Source organism: Tenrec ecaudatus, chromosome 16, assembly GCF_050624435.1.
Source record: "Tenrec ecaudatus isolate mTenEca1 chromosome 16, mTenEca1.hap1, whole genome shotgun sequence".
In the NCBI taxonomy this organism is placed as follows: Eukaryota; Metazoa; Chordata; class Mammalia; order Afrosoricida; family Tenrecidae; genus Tenrec; species Tenrec ecaudatus.
The window spans coordinates 65235800-65241915 of NC_134545.1; the positions used below are offsets into that span (position 1 = coordinate 65235800).

At 39.7% G+C, this 6116-nt stretch overlaps 1 pseudogene; it reads left to right on the top strand.

Annotated features, from left to right (window-relative positions):
* The first annotated feature begins 5361 nt into the window (after positions 1–5361).
* LOC142428618 (ubiquitin-conjugating enzyme E2 D2 pseudogene) lies at positions 5362–5779 on the top strand (annotated as a pseudogene).
* The last annotated feature ends 337 nt before the right edge of the window (positions 5780–6116 follow it).

The following is a 6116-nucleotide window of genomic DNA, read 5'->3' on the forward strand; positions in this document are numbered from 1 at the left end:
TTCTCCTTTGACAGGATTTTCTTCTATACATAATAAGCACACATAGAACCTGTTTTAACCTATGCATGTACGACAGATTGTGGGCAATGCCAGGGAAACTTGCATGGCGATTTTAGCATAGGAGTGTGAAAAATGTAACTGTGGAGTGAAGAAGGGTTATTGATTAGTAGGTTGATATCATTCCACTCACGCCTGTCTCCGTAGGACCTTGCATGTGCAAGAAGCCGAGGCTCTGGAGATTATTCTCACTGGTAGCAGATGGTGGAGACTTGTGATTCAGAATGTTTATGATGAATACTTTTCCGAAATGTGTTTCTGGAGAAGTGAGGGGAAAGAGAGTCTTCCCATTTCTGTGTTATGTTTAAATGCAATGTTCACCCCATGTCCTAACCACAAACAATGGAAAGGAATAATAAGTATTTAGTACTTCTCTTATTTGGGGCAACAAAAACAAGATCCACTAAACTCAAAAAAGCTTTATAATAAAGTTACATTCATACTTTGTCTGGACAGAACACATTTGTTAAAATTTAGTAGAACAGTGTTTTAGTTTCCTTTCTCATGTTATAAGTGTAAAAATTATATATTGACATGAACTGCCCATGCTTTGCAATATCATTCTCTAGGAACCAAGTTACAGATGGATTTCCTTCTGTCTCTCTATCCAATCCCTGGTGGTGGAGAGGGTTACACAGTGCACTATAAACCATGAGGTCAGCAGTTGGAAACTACCACTCACTCTGCAGTAGAGAAACAAGACTTTCTACTCCTATAAAGCATAAAGAGTTACAGTCTCAGAAACCCACACGGGCAGTTCTAGTCTGTCCTGATGGCAATTCTTGGCATCATCATCAGTAACAGGGACTTGACACTGATCTGTGAGAGCATCAGCGAGCATGGTATCAGTTTCTATTCAAAAACCCTTGTGTGTTAGTGAGTGTATAGGCTGGGATGCAGGTAGGAGGTGGGATAGGTTTGGGAGGGTGGAGGAGTACATTAGAAATTCTACAGGATATTTATTTTTAATTTTTCCATGGTTTATTTGTTTGCTCTTTATAAAATATCTCTAGGGCTAAAGAGAGTAGAAAACCATTATGTGACTAGACAATCATTTTATTTCTCATTATTTCACCTGGATTAAATTAGAATACAGTTCTGTTGAGTGATTAACACCGACAGTATGATTTGTTTCTCTCATTTGCAAAGATCATGCAAAAGCTTTCATGAAAAGCAGGCAGATAAGCAAAACTAGGTATGGTTCACTGCTTTCAGTTTCAAGGGCAGAATAGTCCAACTGGATTTTTTATAACTGGGGGCTATAGGGTTTTGAAACACTGGGCTCTAATGAAAATTCGCTCCTCTACCTGTGAGAGTCTTTATTAAAAGTATTTTAGTTTTAGTCTAAAGCACTCATTCGAGTGCAATTATGCATCAGCTCTGCAAACGTTCAGCTACAGCTATGGAAATCTGCAAATCTCAAACTCTGTTTCATATTTATTTTTGAGGTTTCTTTCTTTTTCTTTTTCCCTGCAACTATGCAAAGTATGAAAGAACATTTCCCGCTAAGAACTGCCATCAGGATATTATCAATATTACTGCTGAGATCTGCAAACCTCTGGGTAATAATTAGTAGAAATATGCACTATCAATTTTAACCTCCGGAGTAAAGGTCTCAAGTAAGGAAAGCAATATATCCCCATTCCTCACTAGAATCCTGAACTACAATAGGGAGGGCTATCTACTCTGATAACATCTTTTTGCTATATGATTTATTTCTATATTTTAACATGCTATATTTGAATTTATACTTGAAGAAAATGAAGAGAATAGACATACAGGAAAACTTTATCCATTCTGTAAGGAAAAGAGATGCTCAAAGCCAAAAGAATCACATTTTACTTTGGTAATCTTTAAAAAGTACTTATACTTAATTCATGGTTTTCATGAATTCAGTTCTTTAGTTGTTCCTACATTAGATCTAAGAATACAATTTTTGCTCGCACCATCTGGATCATTTTCATAGTTTTCCATGGCTTCCACCTAGCTTTTTTCTGTTATTGAATGTTTATGTGGTAAATGTGTTGCTGCTGTTGCTAGTGGCCATGGAGGCCGTTCTGACGCTGAGTGGTCCTATGGACATTGTAGCCTAACTCTACTTGGTCTCATGTCATCCTCATGATTGTGGTTACATTTGAGCCCGTTGTTTCAGTCACTGGGTCAGTCTGTCTCACTGAGGGTCTTCTCCCTTTCTGTTGACCCTGGACTTGACTAACCATAGTGTCTTTTCCCAGGAACTGATCTCTCCTGGTAACACATGTAAAATATGTGAGAAAAAGTCCACACATCTTCATTTGCAGGGACCACTCTGATTTTGCTTCATCCAGGATGAACTGATTTGTTCTTCTGCCAATCCAGACTAGCTTCAATATTTTTTCCAATATAATTCAAATGCATATTTTTCCTGTGATCTAGCTTATTCATTTTCCAACTTTCATATGCATATGACATCATTGAAGCTACTCTGGTTTGGACCAGGTACATCTTAGTCTTCAAAGTGAAATCTTACTCTTTAAAGAGGTCTGGTGCAGCAAATTTGCCAAGGTAATTATTCGATACATTGAATTTGCTTCCATGAACGTTGTTTATGAATACAGGTAAAATGAAAACCTTGACATTATCAGTGTTTCCTCCATTCACTATGACGATCTATGTTGGTTCAGTTGCGAGGACTTTTGTTTTTCATTACAGTGAGTTGCAATCCGTACTGCAGGCTGCACCTTTTGTTTTGCATCAGCAAGTGCTTCAAATTCTCCTCACTTTTCGCATGCAAGGTTGGGTCATCTGCATCTTGAAGGTTATTAATCAGCCCTTCTCCACTCCTGATGCTGTGTTCTTCCACATGTAGACCAGGCTGTCAGAGTATTTGTTCAGCAAACAGATTGAATAAGCATTATGAAAGCATACAAGCTTGATGGATACCCTTCCCAATTTTAAACCACGCAGCACCCCAACTGCCTCTTGGTTTATATACAAAATTCATAATGAGTTGCTTTGAGTTTTCCATCCTTTCTAACATTATCAAATGTTTCTGATGATCCACAGTTAAATGTCTTTGCGTATTCCCCAAAGCATTTTTCTTGTATCTTCAACTTTCAGCAAAGATTTGCCTGATATCAACAAGATCCCTCCTTTAGTATTCTCTTCTGAACCAGGCTTGACATGTTGGCAGTTGTTGATGTACTGCTAAAAGTTTTGAATTATCTTCGGCAAAATTTTACTTGCATTTGATATTAATGATATTCACCCATTATGTCTACATTCTGTTGGGCCACCACCTTTTCTTGAACGGATACAAATATGGATCAGTCAGCTGGCCAGGTACTTATATTCCAAATGTGTCAGCAAAGACAAGTGAATGCTTCTACATCAGTTTGTTGGAGTTTTCCAATGGACATTCCATCAGTTACTGGAGCTGCTTTTCACCAGTACTTCCAGGGCAGAGTAGACGTCTTCCTTCAATGCCACACTTCTTGATCACATGCTGCCTCTTGAAATGGTTGGATATTGGCCAATTCTTTTTGGAAGAGTGATTCTGTGTCTTCCTTCCATTTGCATGTGATGCTTCCTGAATCATTCACTATTTTGCCCATAGAATCCTTCAATAAAACATGAGAATCTCAAATGCAGGAAGAACTACCTGCTCACTCAGGAAGTCTGAGTGGGGTGAAAGATTAATATATTTTACTTAGTGAATCTCCCTGAGTCTAATTGCACATACTACCCCCATTTTAAAAGGCACAATTAATGTGAATGCCCATCATATTCTAGAATAATGGAAAAAGAAATGATAGATATGGCTGGGTTGACTTAGAAGATAGACTGGTGAAAGACAGGTTCCTATTGTTAAAAATATGGAAACAGAGAAAATAGAACTGTGCTGTTTTAATATGTATTAACAATTTTTAATTTTCATTAGGGAATTCTAGGAAAAATTTCAGGAAGCATTATGGTTGCACTCAGAGTTTTCTGCATAACTCAGTAGTAAATTAGAGATGTAGATAATATATAATGGCAGGCATACGAATGGCCGATTATAGGGGGTTATAGAATCGTATAGTTGAGACCAGTGATACAAAAACATGGGAAGAGATTGTCCAACACCACAAACTAAACTGTTATTAAAAATGTGCCAAAGGATGAACGTCAAACCATGTCTGTCAGGATTAATGATCACAAAGGAGACAAAGCTTGGAGAAGTCTCAATCCTTTGCTTGAGGAATAGAAGACTAGATGCCTGACCTGAATTTGAAAGCCTCCTCCACAGAAAGACAGCCGCCTCTCTACTCGGCCTTGCAGAGGAGCTTCACTCACACAACTTCCCAGGGAGAATTCGGGGTCAGAGCTCTCTTGCTTTCCCACATGATCTGCTCCAAGGCATTTCATCATCACTATGTTAAAATGGAAGCATCTAGTTCCTCTTTATGCCACAAAAAGAAAGAAATACAGTTTCATCAACTCAATATAAGAAAAAACACCAAAATTAAAGCATTCTTATTTTTTTCAGAAGACAAGTACCCTTTAAAAACGTTTTCCCTTTACATTTCTGTATCATATAATTAGTTCCTGAGACAAAATAACTTCAAGTTCTGGGTATTATGGCCTAAACACTTGAAAAGTAAGATGTACTGATGATTATCTTTATCACTACACAGTTAATGTTGATGCTAAAATTAAACTACTCACAGACCCATGGTTTAGAACAGAAAACCCAAAATAAAATGAGGTTCCAAAGACAACTGAATTTTGATAAATGACTGAAACACATTAAATGGGGAAGAGATCGTCTGTTCACCAAATGGTGCTGGAAAATTGAATCTCCGTTTGCAGAAGAATGCCTTGAACTAGGCATGTCTTCACCTGTGTCCCTGTACTGGCGTAGTGGGATTCATGTTTGGCTGCTAACTACAAGATCAGCCATTTGAACCCACCAGCTTATCTAAAGGAAACGTGACTTGTTGGCAGGGAGTTTGGCTTGATTTGTTTACAATAGCAAGACGTTGGCGACAACATAAATGTTCATTGGCAAAGGGATGGATAAATATTGGTACATACATAAGAGGTATACTATAGTTCCGTAAAGAATAACGACCTCTCGAAAGGGACCGTTGCCGGGTGATGTGGTGCCCTCTGCGGCTGGCTCAGGAACCGAGTGGTCCTCGGCCCCCAGCCTGTCCTGCGCTCCCAAACTCCGAGTTTTCTCCAGCCGACCCGCGATCGCCAATGCGGACGGACCTCGCATTCTCTTGTCCCTTCCCTGTTGTCCCTGTCGCCACCCTGGGCCACCGCCACCTGCCTCCGACGATGGCTCTGAAGAGACTCCGCAAGGAATTTAATGATCTGGCATGGGACTCACAATGTTCAGCAGGTCCTGTTGGAGATGATATGTTACATTGGCAAACTACAATAATGGGACCAAATGACAGTCCCTATCAGGGTGGAGTATTTTTCTTGACAATTCATTTCACCACAGGTTTCCCTTCAAACCACCTAACGTTGCGTTTACTACAAGAATTTACCATCCAAAGTTTAACAGTTATGGCAGCATTTGGCTTGATATTCTATGGTCACCATGGTCTCTGGCACTAACTATTTCAAAAGTACTCTTGTCCATCTGTCTCTGTTGTGTGGTCCCAATCCAGATGATCCTGTAGTGCCTGAGATTGTGCGGATCTACAAAACAGATAGAGAAAAGTACAACACTCAGAAGTATGCGACGTAACTAAAGAAATTATTAGATAACCTCTACAAATAAAGACAGGGGAACTCTGCAAGAGACAGTCCTTCTGATTTCCATTTGACTGCTTTCTATGAGCACACACCTCATCTTCCCCTGTGCACACATTTCCCTGATGCAGCATGTGGTCCATACTTGGAACAACAAGCTAGAACTGCTGCACTCCTGTGCCAACATTGCCTCCCAGCAGAGAAGGGTGTCTGTGACAAGCCGGTGCTCCAGGCATAACCTAGGTGTGAGACGGAAAGCTTTCTTTACTGGTTTATATTTGGATAACGGCAGGGTGAGGCTTGGTGGGTATGGTGTGCTTGGATGCGGGTAA